This window comes from Heterocephalus glaber, unplaced genomic scaffold, assembly GCF_053883595.1.
Source record: "Heterocephalus glaber isolate CG9 unplaced genomic scaffold, H.glaber_assembly_v1.0 deba00000546, whole genome shotgun sequence".
Taxonomy (NCBI): Eukaryota; Metazoa; Chordata; class Mammalia; order Rodentia; family Bathyergidae; genus Heterocephalus; species Heterocephalus glaber.
The window spans coordinates 37,376,200-37,396,397 of NW_028258147.1; the positions used below are offsets into that span (position 1 = coordinate 37,376,200).

At 35.7% G+C, this 20,198-nt stretch overlaps 1 pseudogene; it reads right to left on the minus strand.

The window, feature by feature from the left end:
• Positions 1–1,552: 1,552 nt before the first annotated feature.
• LOC101701085 (hypoxia-inducible factor 1-alpha inhibitor pseudogene) overlaps positions 1,553–20,198 on the minus strand; it is a 29,659-nt pseudogene continuing 11,013 nt past the window's right edge.

The window sequence follows — 20,198 nt, forward strand, 5'->3', positions numbered from 1 at the left end:
CAGACAACTGAGTTCTCATTTTTATGCTGGGCAAACTGGATGTTTCCTAAGGAGAAAGAGTTGAAAGAAAAGGAACTAACATTTATGGAGCACTTAGTAGATCCCAAGCACTGAATGAACTGTTTCACTTGAGTTGTCTTTTTCACACCTAAAGCCACATGGTGAGGTCTGTTAGGAAATCCAAACTGAGATAGTAAGTAAGAATTTAACTGTCTCACTGTTAGGGAAATGTAAAAACAAAATTCAAACCTCGTCCAGGAAATAAGAGCAAGCACTTCCTATGGTGCTATTGTTTTTGGAGATAGGAGAAACTGATGGGGAACATTGTGCTTCTACCACCAGAGTCTTCCTTCAAAGAAGCAAACTTCGCCTTCCTCAAGGTGCCAATAATCAACAGCTTGACATTTGGCAGAACCACCACTGTGACCCTGAACATGTTGACAGCTACGTTCCCTGGAATATGTGAGATAACGCCTGAGTTCAAACCCTACATCTGCTGTGACAGAGGTGTCCCCACAGAAGCAGATACTAGGATGCCATGGAAGAAGGTGTATGAGTCATATCTGAAGCCAAGTAAAGTGTCATCAAGTTGCAACTTACACTGCTCTATTACCTTGTACACAAACCTTCTTAAAGTCCAATGACATAGTGACAAAAAGTATTTGCTGCATTAGTCACTGCAGTCCATCCTGCAGTACTGGCTTCCACAGGGGAACTTGGTAAAGCTCTAGATTTCAAGGAGGAAATGACATGGCTTTTCACAAGGGATGACCTGAAAGTCATCTAGATTTGACCTTGAAGACCACCAGTCCCTTGGAGCCACTGGGCAGGTCTTCATCAGCTAATTCAAGCTTATAGCAACATATTCTGAGATGACTCCATACAAGATCATGAAAGGCTTAATTGACAAAGTATGTAGATCTGCTATTCTCCTGCCAGGAGTCAGCTGAGAGACTGGCCTCTTACATGCAACTGAGCAGAGGGTTATTGAATATCGTGGTGAAGATGTGTTTCCATTTCTCAAGGTGCTCAAGTTGAAAGGAGCAGAGCTTTAAAAATTTAGCAGGAGCAGAGCTTTCAAACACTTGTAAGTTTGCTAATACATACAGATATCAGAATGATAACTCCTTCATAGACCACCAAACAACCAAATATTCACTTTAATATCTACCAGACCATGAAACAGACGATGCTCTCTCTTACCCACTGGTCAAGAAAATGATGAAGTGGGAAGAAGAAGCAGTGATTGAGGACACTTGGCCTGAAGCCTGACTCTCTGGAAACTGGAAGGGGACACAATGACCTAACTGTCAAACTTGCTGTGGCCCTGCAGCCCAGATATAGTGGGATTCCTAGGGTAAAAAGTGCCACCAAATGGAAGTGGAGTGCAACCACTCTGCCTTACCCCCAAACACCTACCTCCATGGCCATGGAAAGAGTCCAGTCCACTACATGAAGCATGCAGTACTAGTGCTTTGAATCTCCTATCATCATTAGTGAACCATGTGGATGTGACAGCAGTCACCTGCCAGGAGCCTTGACCCCTGTCAGGCTAGTTGTATTGGCCCTTGATCACTGTGCTCAACAAGATCTCACTTTTTGTAGGTTCCCTAAGGCTTCTCCAAGCATCTTCCGAATGTTTCTCATTATGTCCACTTTCTGCTGAGCTTTCAAAGGATATTCAATTTTCGTAGGGGTGGGAGCCCCCTTGTACCAGAAGTTCAGAATGATGGCAATCCCTCCATTTAGTGATGACTTTATGTGATGCCGCCAGTGCATTGGGATGTAAAGAACATCACCAGGGCCAACCACTGTTTCATACCCAACCACATTTTGGAAATTGGGAATTTCTTCTAGTAAGGATTGCCAAAGTCCACCTGGTCCTGTCTGTGGACAGGGTATGGGTGGAGACACTCAAAGAGATCTGGTAGGAATAAGATGCATCGCTTATGGCCTTTTATCCAAGAAAATAAGTTCTGTTGTTCACCGTAGTTAGCAGGTACCATATTTCCTTCCAGCAGTGGGTTAGAGTTCAGCTGTCCTCAGGCACACTTTCCCTGTTGCCTATTTATCCAGTTGTAGTTAAAACCCAAGAAGTCCATGACAATTTTCCCACCCACAGTGTCATAGAGAACTTGCAGATAAAACTTCTCTTCCCCTCCTCACTGATGTATATCCTGAAGTTTCTTGACAAGCTCATAAAATTTCATTTTCTCCCTGCTGGACATTGACTTCAAGTTCTGGAAATTAGCCATTATCTTCTCATCATAAGACAAGGACTTGTGGGTGCTGTGACTGTGTACACAGAGAAGTGCCCATTGCTCATATTCTTTTGTAGGTATTCAAGGTCCTATTTTAGGGCAAGATACACAAGATCTGTGTTAGGACCACAAGATCCTCATTCTTGATGAGCTCCTCTGCACTAGGGTTGCTTTTTCTCAGGTGCAGGATTGGATGGGTCTGGAAGCTATAACTGCATGGTTGGGATTCGACCCAGTGGGGTCCAGTGCTTCAACCTCTTCCCCAGACTCTCCAGAGCCAGAGCTGAGGAACCTTAATACTCATTGTCATAATGGTTGTGCCATTTTACATTCACTTATGTTACAGAGAGTTTCTTTGTCTCAACAACCTCTCCATTATTTGTTATTTCATTTATCGATAATTGCCATTCTTTCTGGAGTAAGAAGAAATGTCAGTGTTTTTTGTTTTGTTTTGTTTATTAATGAATTGTATTGGTACATTTTAGGTATACAATATAATGGGATTCATCATTGGAAATTTGTACATTTATGTAATATATCTTCATTCTTTTTTTTCCCCATTCCCCTGCCCTTCCTTCAGCGCCGCCACCCCTCTCTATTTAAAAAGATTTTGTTTCCACTTTTTCATTTTCTCATGTTAATTCCATTCCATTCTTTCTTTATCCCTAACCCTCACACTTCACTTTCCACTTTGCACATTTTCTACCTATTTCACATCATCTATTATACAATTTGATCCTTATTTATACTTTCAGTTTATCACACCAGAGAAACTACTCAGTATTTACACGTGTCCTATTTATTTTACTTAAGAGCGTGGCCTCAATGTGAGCCCATTTAGCTATAAATGTCTCTAATTTCTCATTCTTTATGGCTGAGTAGTACTCCATTTTATCAAAAAAACACATTTTCTTGATCCAGTCTCAAATTGATGGGCATTTGGGCTGTTTCCAAGTTTCAGCAATTACGAACTATGCTGCTATGAACATGAGTGCACATATATCACTGTGATATGATTCTTTTAATTCTTTGGGGAAGATACCCAGTAGGGGAATAGCTGGGTCAAATGGGACCTCTAATCCTAGTCCTTTAAGGTATGTCCATACTGATTTCCACAGTGGATGAACCAGTCTACACTCCCACCAACAGTGGAGAAGGGTTCCTTTTTCTCTACAGCCCCACCAACATTTGCTATTAGTTGATTTCATGATAGCAGCCATTCTTTCCAGGGTGAGTGTAATCTCAGAGTTGTTTTCATTTGCATCTCTCAAATGACCAAAGATGTTGAACATTTCTGCATATGTTTATTTGCTATTCCAACTTCTTGGTCTGAGAAACATCTGTTCATTTAAGATGCCCATTTTTGGATTAAGTCTTTAAGATTGGGAGGTCTGATTTTTTTGTTCTTTATATATTCTACATAGTAGACCTTTCTCTGAGGAACAGCTGGTAAAAATTTTCTCCCATATTGTGGGTTGTCTCTTCACACTGTTGGTGGTTTCTTCTGCTGTGCAGAAGCTTTCTAATAAAAAGAGATAACACTTGTTGATTCTTTGTGCTAGTTCACGTGCAATGGAGGTTTTTTTCATGAAATCTTTCCCTATGCCAATGTCTTCAAGAGTTCTACCTAACCTCTCTTCCTGGAGGTTTAGTGTTTCTGTTTTAATATTTAGATCTTTAATCCATTTGGATTTTAGGTTAGTGCATGGTGAGAGGTATAGGTAAAGTTTTAATCTTTGGCAAGTTGAAACCCAATATTTTCAGCATCATTTATTAAAGAGGCTATCTTTCCTCCAGTGAAGGTGTTTGGCTCCTTTGTCAAAGATGAGGTGGCTTAGTGTGTTTTGAGTTGTTTCTGCATCTTCTAATCCTTTCTACTATTCCTCAGGTATGTTTCTTTTCCAGTACCATGCTGTTTTTATTAGAGTAGCTTTGTACTATAGTTTCAGGTTGGGGATTGTGATACCTCCTACCTTGTCTTTGTTACTTGGAATTGCTTTGCTATTCTGGGTCTCTTCTTGTTCCAAATGAATTTTTGGATTGTTTTCTCAAGGTGTGTGAAGTATGTTTTTGTAGTTTCGATTGCGATTGCATTGAATCTATACAGTAGTTTTGGAAGTATGGCCATTTTCACTCTTTTGGTTCTTCTTATGCAGGAGCAAGGGATGTCTTTCCATTTTCTGATATCCTCTTTGATCACTTTTTTCAGAGTGATATAGACTTCAAAGTAGAGGTCTTTGATTTCTTTCATTAGGTTGATTCCTAGGTCTTTCATTTTTTGGATTCTATTGTGAAGTGAGTTGTTTGTCCAATCCCTATTTTAGTGAGTCTGTTGTTTGTGTACAGGAAAACTATTGATTTTTGTGTGTTAACCTTGTATCCAGCTACTTACTGAATTTTGTTATTAAGTCTAGAAGGCTTTTGGTGGAGTTCTTGGGGTGTTATAAATAGAGTATCATGTCATCTGCAAATAATGACAATTTGACTTCTTTGTTTCCTATCTTTAGACCAACTATTCCAAATTTCTGTAGGGTTTTTATCATGAATGTGTGGGTCCTTGGCTCTGTTAAGAGTGTGTTACATTTATTGATTTATATATGTTGAACCAACCTTGCATCCCTGGGATGAACCCCACTTGATCAGGGTATACGATGCTTTTGATGATCTTCTGCATTCTATTTGCCAGTATCTTATAAAATATTTTTGCATTTTTGTTCATTAGTGAGATTGGTCTATAGTTCTCTTTTTCGGTTGGGTCTTTCTCTGCTTTGGGGATCAAGGTGATGCTTGCTTCCAGGAATGAATTTGGGAGTATTGCTTCCCTTTCAATTTCATTGAAGAGTTTAAACAGTAGTGGCAACAGTTCTTGTCTAAATGTCTTGTAGAATTCAGCTGCAAAGCCATCAGGACAATGGCTTTTCCTAGTTGGTAAAATTTTAATTACATTTTCAATTTTGATGATTGATATTGGGTTGTTTAGAATGTTTAGGTCATCTTGGTTCTACTTGCTGATTTATATGTATCTAGCAATCTGTCCATTTCTTCTGTGTTTTCCATCTCATTAGCATATAGGTTCTCAAAGTAGATATTGATGATCTCCTGAATTTCTGCTGGGTCTGTTGTAATTTCACACTTTTCATTCCTAATTGCATGGATTTGGGTCTTTTCTTTTTTTTGATAAAATTGGCTGTTTGTCAATTTGTTTATCCTTTCAAAGAACCAACTTTTGCTTCATTGATTTTTTGTATTGTTCTCTTAGCCTCCATTGCATTGACTTCTGTTCTGATCTTTATAATTTCCTCCATTGTATGAGTTTTGGGTTAGTCCTGCTCTTCTTTTTATAGAAGTTTGAGGTTTAGCATCAGGTTGTTTATTTGCACTCCCTCTGTTTTCCTAATATGACTATTCACTGCTATGAATTTCCCTCATATGACTGCTTTCATTGTGTCCCATAGATTCTGATATGTTCTCTTTGTATTATCATTTAATTGCAGGAACTGTTATCTTCTTCAATTTCATCTGTGACCCATTGGTTATTCAGAAGTTTGCTGTTCAATTTCCATGTTTTTATGAAATTCTTGCAGTTTCTTTTGCTATTGAAGTCCAATTTCGTCACAGTATGATCTGATAATATACAGGGGATAACTTCAATTCCTTTTCATTTACTTAAACATGTTCTATGAGCAAGTATGTGGTCTATTTTGGAAAACAACCAGCTTTCAGCCCAAAAGAATGTGTATTCTGATTTTGTGGGATGGACCACTCTGTAAACATCTGTTAAGTTCATTTGCTCAAGAGTTTGACTGAGTTCTAGTATTTCATTGTTTATTTTCTGTCTACTTGATCTATCTATTTGTGACAGTGGGGTATTGAGGTCCCCCACTACTATTGTATTAGTGCTTATTTGATTTTTCCTGTCTGTTAGTATTTTTTATATAGTTGGGCTCACTAGTATTTGGTGCATATATATTTATGATTGTCATCTCTTCCTCTTCATTGTTCCCTTTACAAGGACATAGTGTCCTTCATTGTCTCTCTGAATCAGTGTTGATTTGAAATCCACCTGATCTGCAAAAAGGATAGCTACTCCTGCTTTTTGGGGGATTCCTGTCTTATAGAGTACTGTTTTCCACCCTTTAACTTTCAGTCTGTGAGATTGTTTTTGAATTAAGTGTGTTTCTTATATGCAGCATATTGTTGGATCTGGCTTCTTGACCCATTCTGCCAGTCTATTTCTTTTGATTCATGAATTGAGACCATTAACATTGATAGATATAACTGATACATTTTGACTTATCCTTGTCATGACTTTTTCTTTTTGTTGAATTCTCCCCCTTTGCATTTAATTTCTTGTCATGCATGATGGATTCATTCTGCTATGCTTTCTGGGGTAGTGATCCTCATTGTGTTTTACTAGGATGGTGTTTAAAAATTTTTGGAGTGTTGGTTTGGTATTCGTGAAATTCGTCTTTGGTACTCATGAAGTTGTTATTTGTTATGAAAGTATCTTATTTCTCCATCCATTTTGAAAGACAGTTTGCAGGGTACATCAATCTGGGTTGGAGGTTGTTTTCCTTTAAGGCTTTCAATACATCACTCCAAGCTCTTCTTGCCTTGAGGGTTTGTGTTGAGAAGTCTGCTGTGATTCTGATTGGTTTTCCTTTGTATGTGATTTGTTTCTTTTCTCTCACTCCTTGTAGAATTTTGTTCTTCTGTTGGGTTTCTGGAATCTTAACTATTATATGCCTAGGTGTAGGTTTTCTTTTTAATCATGGCTAGCTGGAGTCCTATATGCCTCACTTATCTGTATGTCAAGTTTTTTTCCCCTGCTTCAGATGTTTTCTGCCATTACCTCTGTGAACAGGTTTTTTTTTTTTTTATGTTGTTTGCACTCTCCTGTTTCTCCATTGACTCCAATTGGTCTTATGTTATTTTTCTTTGCATCATCTAGCAGCTGCTGGATTGATTTCTCATGGTTGGTCCCTTACTATTTTTAATAAATTTTTCTTTTTCTGGTCACTAATTGCAATCCTGTCTTCTACATCTGACGTTTTGTCCTCACATTGGATCATTCTGTTTGCAAAAACTTTCTATGGAGTTTTTAATCTCTTGGAAATCTGTTTGCATCTTTTTTATGGATTCCATTTGTTTCCTATGTTGGGATTCCATCATGTTCCTCAGCTTCTCTAGTTTTTTATTTGTGTCTGCTCTAGATTTATTAATTATGTCTTGCACTATGGACACAATCTCTATTGTTATCTGAGCAATTATTTCTGTATAATTTTTTCTAGATCCTCTTTCATTGCCAGTTCAGGGAGTCCCAGTGATTGAGTATCAGATTTTTCCATCTCATTTCCCTTTGGGGTTGCCTTAGGTGATCTGGAAGTCTGTTTTTGAGACTTGTTTATATATCGTCTTATTTCATGAGATGCAGCCTGCCATGCCTTTGTTGAGGCAACTTTTTGCTCACCTAGTGGTCTTCAATTCTCAGTCTGCCACCAAGTGTCTTTTTCTCTGCTGCTCACCACTGCACCAATTTCTGGGTTCAGGGTGGTCACCTTCTGGATCACTGAGTTGTCCTGTTGTCTAGGTGGGCTTCTGGTTGGGTCCTGTGCACCCTTGGAATGGTATCTAAGTGTGTCTCTGGCTAGGGCCTGCCCTCCTATTTAGCTGTTGCCTTGGAGGGCCTTTGGCTGGGGGCTGTGTACCCTCATCTCTGGTGTTTGAGTAGGCATCTGGCTAGTGTCTGTGCACAGTTATCAGTAGTATCATGGTGGGCCACTGGCTGTTGCTTGTGTCCCTGTGAAGCTCTTTTCAAGGCAGGCCTTTGCCTGGGTCCTGTGGGCCCAAGTGGCTAAGGTCAGGGCAGGGCCCTGGCTGGACCTGCCTGCAGCTGTACTGCTCCAGTGCACACTGGCCTCTCACTGGGTTCTGTGCACACTTACGATGGTATTAGGGTGGGACTTTTGCTGTTGTTTTAATTTTGTACTTCCCTAATGGTCAAAGTTTTTGATGATTTTTTCATGTGTTTATTGGCTAGTTGTATTCTTCATCTGAGAACTATCTGTTCATTTCAGTGTCTCATTTTTTGATTGAGTCTTTTATTTTCGTGAGGCAGTCTTTTTTTTTGAATTCTTTATATAATTTTTATATTAGTTCTGTGTCTGAGGAATAGTTGTCAAAATTGTTCCTGATTCATTGGCTGTCTCTTCTTTTTGTTGGTTGTTTCCTTTGATGTGCAGATGATTTTTAATTGAATGTCATCCCATTTGTTGATTCTTGATACTATTTCTTGTGCAATTGGGCTTTCATTCAGAAAGTCCTTGCCTATGCCTGTGACATGGAGAGTTTTATGTATTTCATCATCCAATAGATTAAGTGTTTTTATCTTAACATTTACTTCTTTGATCCATTTAGATTTTAATTTAGTATAGTTTTCCCAACAAATTTTTTCAAGAAGCTCTTTCCTCTAGCATATTTTATGCCCCTTTGTAAAAATCTGATAGCTGAATGTTCATATTTTTGTGCCAGTATCAAGCTGTTTTTAGCACTATAGCTTTCTAATATAGCTTGAAGTCCAGGAGTATGATGCTTCCTGCTTTGCTCTTGTTGCCCAGGATTGCTTTTACTATTCTGGGTCTCTTCTGGTCCCATATAAATTTTTACAGTGGTCTTCTCTAGTTCTATGAGGAATGCTATTGGAATTTAGATTGGCTTCTGATGTCTTCTTCAATCTCTTTTTTCATTATAGAGTTCATTCTCTTCCTTGGTTAGGTTAATTCCTAAGCATTTAATTTTTCTTGAAGCTATTGTGAATGGCATTGTCTTTCCTATTTCTTTCTTGATGAATTCATTATTGATTGTCAAAAGGCTGTTGATTTTTGTGTGTTGATTTTGTATCCTGTTATTATACTAAATGTAGTGGTGAAATTTTTTGCACCCTTAATTTGAAAAGGATCATAACATCCATGAATAATGATAGTTTGATTGATTTATTGTCTATATATACCTTTTATTTCTTGCCTGATTGCTACTTATTTCTTACCTTTTATTACTTGCCTGATTGCTCTGGCTGAAGTTTTGAGTGCTATATTGAACAGGGAAGTTAATCATAAAGATTTTTGTTACCAATTGTACAGAAAAAGCTTTCCATTTTTTTCACATTTAATATGAAGTTGGCAGTAGATTTGTCATAAATGGCTTTTATCAGAGTGAGATAAAGTCCTTCTATAACTATTTTCTTCAGGATTTTCATCACAAACAGATGTTGGATTTTCTCAAGGGCCTTTCCTGCATCTATTGATATGATCATGTGACTTTTGCCCTCGTTTGTGTTTATGTCATATATTATATATATTTTTTCCCATTAAGTTTATTGGTACATTTAAGGTATATAATATGATAACATTCATCACTGGGAATTTGTACCTTTACATGATATATCTTGGCCCTTGCTTTTTCCCCCATTCCCTGCCCTCCCTTCAATGCCTCCATCTTTCCCTATTTACAAACACATTGTTTCCATTTTTTTGCTTTTCTCATATTTTTTCCTTTCCCTTCTTTCCTTTCTCCTACTCCTTCCACTTCCTCTTCCCCTTTAAACCTTTTCTTCCTATTTCACATTATCTATTATACATTTTGATTCTTATTTACACTTTCAGTTTCTCACACCAGAGAAACTATTCAGTATTTATACATGTGTGTCCTATTTATTTCACTTAAGAGTATGGCTTCAATGTGCATCCATTTAGCCATAAATGACTCTAGTTTCTCATTCTTCATGGCTGAGTAGTACTCCATTTTATTAAAAAACCGCATCTTCTTATTCAGCCATCAGTTGATGGGCAATTGGGCTGTTTCCAAGTTTTAGCTATTACAAATTGTACCACTATAAGCATAGGTGCTCATATATTGCTGTGGTATGATTCTTTTAATTCTTTGGGGAAGATACCCAGTAGGGAAATTGCTGGGTCAAATAGGACTTCTAATCCTAGTTTTTTGAGCTATCTCCATATTGATCTCCACAGTGGTTGCACCAGTCTACACTTCCACCAACAATGAAGAAGGGTTCCTTTCTCACAACAACCCCACCAGCATTTGTAATTGGATGATTTTTTTGATAACAGCCATTCTTTCTGGGGTGAGGTGAAATTTCAGTGCTGTTTTCATTTTCATCTCTTGAATGACCAGTGATTTTGAACATTTTTTCATATGTTTATTTGCTGCTTTTACTTCTTTGTCTGAGAAATGTTCATTTCAGATGCCCATTTTTGGATTGGGTCTTTAAATTTGGGAGGTCTGATTTTTTAAAGTTCATTATAGATTTGAGATAGTAGACCTTTGTCTGAAGGACCGCTGGTGAAATTTTTTTCCCACATTGTGGGTTGTCTCTTCACACTGCTGGTGGTTTCTCCTGCTGTGCAGAAGCTTTTTAGTAAAAAGAGATCCCACTTGTTGATTGTTTGTGCCAGTTCATGGGCAACTGAGGTTTTGTTCATAAAGTCTTTTCCTACCCCTATGTCTTCAAGAGTTCTACCTAACCTCTGTTCCAGCCGGTTCAGCATTTCTGTTTTTTTATTTAGATCTTTAATCCATTTCAATTTTAGTTCAGTGCATGGTGAGAGATATAGGTCTAGTTTTAGCTTTGGAAAGTTGAAAACCAATTTTTAAAGCACCATTTGTTAAAGAGACTATCTTTCCTCCAGCGAGGGTGTTTGGTTCCTTTTCAAAGATGAGGTGGTTGAGTATGTCTAGAGTTGTTTCTGCATCTTCTAATCTGTTCCACTCATCTTCAGGTCTGTTTCTTTGCCAGTACCATGTTGTTTTTATCACAGTAGCTTTGTAGTATAGTTTAAAGTTGAGGATTGTAATACCCCCTGCCATGTCTCTGTTACCTAGAATTGCTTTTGCTATTCTGGGTCTCTTTTGTTCCAAATGAATTTTTGGATTGTTTTCTCAAGGTCCATGAAGTATGCTGCTGGGATTGCATTGAATCTATATAGCAATTTTAGAAGTATATCCATTTTCACTATGTTGATCCTTCCTACCCAGGAGCAAGGGATGTCTTTCCATTTTCTGATAACATCTTCAATATCTTTTTTCAAAGTGCTATAGTTTTCAGAGAAGAGGTCTTTGATTTCTTTTGTTAGGTTGATTCCCAGGTATTTCAGTTTTTTGGGTGCTATTGTGAAAGGAAATGTTTGTCCTATTTCTCTCTCAGTGACTCTGTTGTTCATGTAGAGGAAAGCTATTAATTTTTGTGTGGTGACCTTGTATCCAGCTACTTTACTGAATTTTGTTTTTAAGTCTAGAAGACTTTTGGTGGAGTTCTTGGGTTCTTCTATATATATATATTGGGTTCATCTGCAAATAATGACAATTTGACTTCTTCATTTCCTATCTTTATTCCTTTTATTTCTTTCTCTTGTCTAATTGCTGTGGCTAATGTTTCCAAAACTATATTGAACATGTCATATATTAGATTTATTCATTGGCATATGTTGAACTACCCTTGCATTCCTGGGATGCAGCCCACTTTGTCATAATGTATGATCTTTTTTACTGATTCATTGCATTTTTTTCATCAGTATCTTGTTAAGGATTTTTCCATCTATTCATTACAGAGATTGGCTTCTAGTTCTCTTTTCTGGTTGGGCCCTTATCTGATTTTGACATCAGGGTAATGCTAGCTTCCAGGGATGATTTTGGGAGTACACTTCTCTTTTCTTGTTTGGTACCATTTTTCTTATTACTGCTTCTATTTCATTGCCTTTATTGGATTATTCAGGGTATTTATACCTTCTCGGATCAGTTTTGGTAACATATATATCTACAAATCTATCCACTTCTCTTGAATTCTTCTATTTATTGCAGTAAAGTTCTTCAAAAATAGTAATAATCTTCTGTATTTCAGTAGTGTCCACTGTAATTTCAGGTTTTTCACTTATAAGTGCCTTAATATGAATCTTTTCCTTCCGTTCTTTGTAGAAATGCCTAAGGTTTTCTCTATTTTCTTTATTCTTTCAAAGAATGAGCTTTTTGACTCACTGATTTTTTGGTATACATTTTAGTCTCAATTCCATTAATATCTTCTCTGCTCTTTATAATTTCTTTCCTCGTACTAGCTTTGATTTGGATTTGTCTTGATTTTCTAGGACCTTCAGGTACATCATTAGGTGATTTACTTGAGCTCACTCTTTTTCTGATGTAGGTATTCATAGGTAAAATCTTCCTTCTTAGGATTGCTTTTATTGTGTCTCATAAATTCAGGTATGTTGTACTGGTGTTACTGTTTGTTTCTAGGAAATGTCTAATTTCTTCCATGTGCCATGAATTATTCATGAGTGTGTTGTTTAATTTCCATGCATTTGCATAATTTCCATGGTTTCTTTTTCCATTGATATATATTTTCATTGCACTATGATCTGATTATATGCATAAGATATTTTTGATTATTTTACTTTACTTAAGCATGCTTTATGGTCTATGTGGCCAAAGTTCCATGTTTTGTTGAGATGTGTATTCTGTTGTTGGGTGGAGTTTTTGTGTATTTATTCATTTTATTCAAAGATTTTGTTCAAATATGATATTTATTTGTTAATTTTTTGTCTAGTTAATATGTCTGTCACAGTGGGGTACTAAAATCACTTACTATTATTGTGTTGATGTTTATTTAATCTTTTATTTTCAGTAGTGTATAATTGGTGAAGCTGGGTGTGTCTGTGTTTGGTGCATATATATTTATAATTATTAGGTCTTCCTACTGAATTGTTCCCTTAACCAGCTTGTAGTAACCTTCTTTGCCTTTTGTGATCAGTTTTGCCTGAAGTCCACTTTAACTGAAAATAGCATGGCTATTTCTGCTTGTTTTAAGTTGTCTGTTGCATGGAAAATTGTTTTCTGTCCTTTGACTTTTTGTGTATGAATTTCTTTGGTACTGAATGTGTTTCTTGTGCAGAGCATCCTGTGGGCTTTGTTTTTTATTCGTTCTGCCAATCTCTGAAATTTGATAAGGGAATTGAGACCATTCACATTGAGAATTATTATTGAAAGGTATTGATTTTTTCCTGTCATTGCATTATTTTTCTATTGCTGATTCTTTTTTCCTTCTGATTAACTATTCACTCTGTCTTGAGTACTCATTTTATTAGATTTTTTTGGCATACTGGCTTGATTGTCTCTTTATAGGATATCCTTGAGAATTATTGCAGCACAATTTTGTGGTCATGAATTTTTTGCATTGTTCTTTGACATGAAAAGACATATCTCCATCAATTTTAAAAGATAAATTGGCAGCATATATTAGTCTAGGTTGAAAGTTTTTTCTTTTAGGACTTCTGATACTTCACTCCAAGCTCTCATAGCCATTAAGTTTGTGATGAGAAGTCTGCTGTAATTCTAATAAATGTACCTTTATATCATTTTTTGCTTTCCTCTAACAGCTTTTAAGGTCCTGTCCTTGTATTAGGCCTCTGGGATTTCATCTATGATGTGTCATGGAGAGCTTCTTTCCTGATCATGCCTATTTGGAGATCTGTATGCATCACTTATCTGTATATTAAATTCTTTCCCCATATTTGGAAATTTTCTTTCTATGTAAACATATTTTTATGATATCTGTGCTGTCTTTGGAATTTTCATTAATTCAATTTAATCCTAGATTTAATCTTCTTTGCATTGTTTAGCACCTTCTGCATCCATTTTTCATGTTTTATTGTTGTTTTTAGGTTTCTATGACTTATTGGTCTCCAAAATCAGCTCTATCATTTAATTCTGAATCTCTGTCCTCACATTGGTCACTTCTACTGTTCATCCTCTCAAAAGAAGTTTTAGTCTCCTGGATTTTTGTTTGGTACCTTTCAACCAGTTCTAATTTTTTGCTAAACTGGTCATTCATGTTTTGTATTATTTTGTTTAGCTCAGCTAGATTTCCATTACTGTCTTCTATAAACTCTCAGATGATTGTAAGTCCATTACCTGTTTCTATTTTCTTTGAGCTTGATGACCACCTTATTGAACTGTTTTTTATTTTCTTTTATAATTTCAAATAATTCAGCTGTGTGGTCTTTTATTTCTTTCCCCTTGATGCCCTATGGATCAGCTTTGCAAGACTGAGGAGTTTTGGCAGGTATTTTGTTGCCTTGTCTTTTCATCTCTCTCTCTCTCTCTCTCTCTCTCTCTCTCTCTCTCTCTCTCTCTCTCCCCCCGCCCTCTGCTAAAGTTTATGGGTTGATTACAACAGACAGACTTTATTGCCAGTATTGAGAGCTCTTAGTGTCTGCTTTTCATTCTGGCAGTGGCTAACTATATTTGTTTGCATCTATCCACAGATCCAACCACTTCCATTAATTTGGGAAGGGAAAATGTAGTGTAATTGGCTCAGCACACAGTTCTCTGGAAATGGACAACTTTATTGTTAATTACACAAAGGCAATCCAGATATTGGCATACAGGAAAAACTAATTAAGTGCAATGGCTATGCCATTCTGACAATAGCACCGGAATGAGCAAAAATAATAGCATCAAAGGCAAACTGGATCTTGATATATCATAGGACCCAATAGTATTACCACCATTAACCCTAGAAAAATGATCTCCAATTATAGTAAAATCATTATGACAAACCCATTTGTCGTACAGTAAGTATCCACTAGATGCAATGAATATACTTCCACTAATAATAAAAAATAATTTAATAGTAATATCATAGAGCTAACTGTCTAAAAACTAAAAAAGCTTATTGATTATAGTAGTAAAGACAGAGAAGATGGGGAACAGGAGAATAAAAACAGTAAAATTCTAAAATATTAACTAATGAAAAATGAGAAAGAGGAGAAAATTTGATATAAAGGTTCCCATTAAGGAATAAAAGGAAATTAATAGAATTAGATAAAAGTAACAGAAAAGAACAAAGAAGAAAAAAGTCACAGAGCAAAACTTTAAAAAGAAAAAGAAAAGATTTTTTTAAAATCTCAAGACCAATGAAGAAAAAATATGGGTCCACAAAATATTCTTTTTTTTTTTTGCACTTTATTAAATTCTTTTATTGGTACATTGTAGGTATACAACACAATTACATTTCTCACTGGGAACTGTACCTTTACATAATACATCTTGGTTCTTATTTTTTCCCCATTCCTAGCCCTCCGTTCACGCCCTCCACCCTTCCCTATTTACAGACTTTATTTCCATTTTTTCCATTTCTCATCATTTTTCCTTTCCCTTATTTCCTTTCCCCTGCCCCTCCCACTACCCCTACCCCTTTGGACCTTTTCTTCCTATTTTGCATTATCAATTATTCATTTTAATCATTGGTACATTTTAGGTATACAATATAATGACATTCATCATTGGACATTTGCACCTTTACATAGTCTCTCTTGGTTCTTATTTTTCACCCTTACCCAGCCCTCCCTTCAACCCCTCCATTCCTATTTACAAGATTTTGCTCCTATTTTTCCATTTTCTCATATTAATCCCGTTCCCTCCTACCTTTTCCCTAGTCCTCCCACTTCCTTCCCCTTTGCCCCTTTTCTTCCTATTTCACATTACCTATTATACATTTAGTCCCTATTTACACTTGCAGTTTCTCACACCAGAGAAACTATTTGGTATTTATACATGTGTGTCCTATTTATTTCACTTAAGAGTATTGCCTCAATTTGCATCCACTTAGCTATAAATCTCTCTAATTTCTCATTTTTATGGCTGAGTAGTACTCCATTTTATTAAAAAAAAAAAAAAAGCCCACATTTTCTTTATCCAGTCTCCAGTTGATGGGCATTTGGGCTGTTTCAAGTTTTAGCTGTTACAAACTGTGCTGCTATGAACATGGGTGCACATATATCACTGTGGTATGATTCTTTTTAATTCTTTGAGGATGATTCCCAGCAGTGGAATAGCGGGGTCAAATGGGACTTCCAGTCCTAGTTCTTTGAGGTATCTCCATACTGATTTCCACAGTGGTTGCACCAGTCTACACTCCCACCAGCAGTGGAGCAGGGTTCCTCTTTCCCCACAGCCCTACCAGCATTTATTATTGGTTGATTTCATGATCGCAGCCATTCTTTCTGGAGTGAAGTGGAATCTCAGCATTGTTTTCATTTGCATCTCTCAAATGACCAGTGATGTTGAACATTTTTTCATGTATTTATTTGCTATTTCTACTTCTTTGTCTGAGAAATGTCTGTTCATTTCAGATGCCCATTTTCAGATTGGGTCTTTAAATTGGGGAGGTCTAATTTTTTTAAGTTCTTTATAGATTCTAGATAATAGAACTTTGAGGAATAGCAGGTGAATGTTTCTTTTTTCTTACTGCCATTTAGCCATTCTCTGTATTCAAATTATGCTGTGGAATTGTTTCATTTAGTTTCCCTTTTCCTTTTTTTATTATATTATACTGGGAAGAAATTTTGGAAGACAAGAACCTAGGAAAAAGCTGTCATTGTCTTTGTGCATACTTTTTATTTTTAACCTATCAATTTATTTATAATTAAAACGTGTTTTTATACACAACATATAGTGTTTTCTTTGTTAATGTACTACAATATTCTTTGTATTTTCATTTTTTTTGGTCTGATTTTTTATTGGTACTTTTCTAATACATAATGTTTACATTCTGTGTGTGGAGTTGGCACATGTGCATAACACACTTAATTCTTTTTTCATCCCCTTTCCCTACCTTATCTCCCTCTCTCTTCATCTCTTGATCTCCTTCCATTTAAGAAAGATCTATCTCCCAACTTTCTGTTTTCTGTCTTTCATTTTGCTCTTTATTTATAATTTGAGTTTCTCACTATAAGGGAAACCAGCTTCTGTGTCTGAAAAATTTCACTTAACATTATGGTTTCAAAGTGCAGCTTATTATACTGTTCAAATTTAATAGAATTAGTGATATTATTCGGTTAAAATATAGCATATTATTTGATGTTTTGTATTTGTTGTATATATTGTTTGTTCAATTTTTCTCTTTCCTACCTGGTTTAATTTCATATTTTTATGATGACATTAAACTGCCACTACTGACTTGTTAACAATACTTCTTTGTAAGAAAATTAGTTGCATTAAGATTTATATTATTGGGCTGGGGATTTACCTCAGTGGTTTTGCTGCCTTCTGTGCAAGTGCAAGGACCCAAGTTCAATCCCTGGTACCAAAAAAAAAAGGATTTATAATATTTATCTTGGTTTTTTTATATTCTACCTTTAAACAGGAATAGGGTAAGAACATCATAACTGTTATTTTAATTTTTACATCTGATTCATTATACTGTTACTATTATGAATTTTATGTTACATACACTATAAGCATCACAATGCATTATTGTTTTGTATTATATATTCGATTAATTTAGAGATACTGAAAATTAGGGAAAATGTTTACATTGATTTTTGCCATATCTGGAATTATTTATTTTTTAGAAAATTTGGTATGACTAACAACTAAAATCATATATTTAAAATATGCAACATGACATTTTGAAGTACATAGAAATGTTATAAATCATTCTAAAATGATTACCATAATCAAGCTAATTAACATTTCCATCACCTCACATATTTATAGCAATTCTTAATCCCCTCCACTTAGACACATTTTACAATAACAAAAGTCAGAAAATGCTCTTAAACAAAAATAAAAATGTGTTCAGCATCTCACTTCCAGAGACAGATTAAAAATTTTAATTGATCACCATCCTAGATAATTTCTTAATATCTTATATATAAAGTCACTTTTGAAAATTAAAAGACAATGGTATATACGCAATTTTGTAACCTACTGCTTTTGTTATTGTGCTGTTTTTGTTACTGTAGCTTCTAAAATCAGACTTTGGTGATGCTTCCAACTTTGTTCTTTTTACTTAAGGTGGCTCAGGTTATTCTGAGTCTTTTTTGTTCCCATATGACGTTTAGGATTATTTTATCTACTTCTATGAAGAACATCATTGGAATTTTGATAGGGATTGAATGGAATCTATAGATCACTTTTGGGAATGTGGCCACTTTAACAATATTAATTCTGCCAATCCATGAACATGGGGCATGTTTCTATCTTCCAGGGGTTTTTTTCTTTATTTTCTTTATTCAGTGTTCTGTAATTTTCATTGTACAGATCTTTCATTTCCTTGGTTAAGGTTATTTGTAGGTATTTTTCAAGCTTTCTGAATAGAATTGTTTTTCTGATTTCTTTCTCAGTTTTCATTATTTTTGAAGAGAAAAACTATTAATTTAAATAAAGTTGATTTTATACCCTGATACTTTGAATATTTATTATCAGCTCTAAAATCTTTTGGTGGAGTTATTAGGGTCTTCTAAATAGGATTATATCATTTGGAAATAATAATTTAACTTCTTCTCTTCTTATTTATATTTTATTTATTTCTTTTGTCTAGCTCTAGTGTCTAAATTTCAAGAAGCATATTGATTAAGAATGTGGAGACTGAACATTCTTACCTTGTTCCCAATTTTAGAGGAAATGCTTTCAGTTTTTCCATAGAATGATGTTGGATGTCGGTTTTTCTTATGTATCCTTTACTATATTGAGATATGATCCTTCAATATCTGGTTTCCTCAGGGTTTTTATTATGAATGGATGTTAAATTATGTTGAAGGCTTTTTCTGCATCAATTGATTTTGTGATTTTTCTCATTGATTCTATTTATGTAGTATACTGTGTTTATGCATATCTTGAATCATCCTTGCATCCTTGGAATGAAATCATTATAGTCATGGTGTATGGCTTTTTTAAAACTTAAATTCATTGGTACATTTTAGGTATACAATATAATGGCATTCATTATTAGAAATTTGCACCTTTACATAATCTTTCTTGGTTCTTATTTTTCCCCATTCCCCTGCCCTCCCTTCAAACCCTCCATCCCTCCCTGTTTACAAAGACTTTGTTTCCATTTTTTCATTTTCTCATATTAATTCCATTCCCTTCTTTCCTTTTCCCTACCCCTCCAACTTCCCCTTCCCCTTTACCCCTTTCCTTCCTATTGCACATTATCTATTATACCTCTTTATCTTTATTTACACTTTCACATGCTAGAGAAACTATTCAGTATTTACACATGTGTCCTATTTATTTCACTTAAGAGTACCACCTCCATTTAGCTACAAATGTCTCTAATTTCTGATTTTTGATGGCTGAGATCTATTTCATTTTATTAAAAAACCACATTTTCTTTATCAGTCTCCAGTTGATGAGCAATTGTGTTGTTTCCAAGTTTTAGCTATTACAAATTGTGCTGCTATGAACATGGGTGCACATATATCACTGTGGTGTGATACTTTTAATTCTTTGGGGAAGATACCCAGCAGGCCAATATCTGGGTCAAATGGGACTTTGAGTCCTGGTTCTTTGAGTTATCTTCATATTGATTTCCACAGTGGTTGCACCAGTCTACACACCCACCAGCAGTGGAGCAGGGTTCCTCTTTCCCCACAGCCCCACCAACATTTGTTATAGGTTGATTTCATGATAGCAGACATTCTTTCTGGGGTGAGGTAGAATCTAAGCATTGTTTTCATTTGCATCTCTTGAGTGACCAGTGATGTTGAACATTTTTTCATATGCTTATTTGCTATCTGGACTTGTTTGTTTGAGAAATGTCTGTTCATTTCAGATGCCAATTTTTGGATTGGGTCTTTAAATTGGGGAGGTCTAATTTTTTTAAGTTCTTTATAGATTCTATATAATAGAACTTTGTCTGAGGAATAGCAGGTGAAAATTTTTTCCAACACTGTAGGTTCTCTCTTCACACTGTTGATCATTTCTCTTGCTGAGCAGAAGCTTTTTAATAAGAAGAGATCCCACTTGTTGACTGTTTGTGCTAGTTCATGGGCAACTGAGGTTTTGTTCAAAAAATCTATTCCTACACCAATGGCTTCAAGAGTTCTACCTAACCTCTTTGCATCCGGTTCAGTGTTTGTGTTT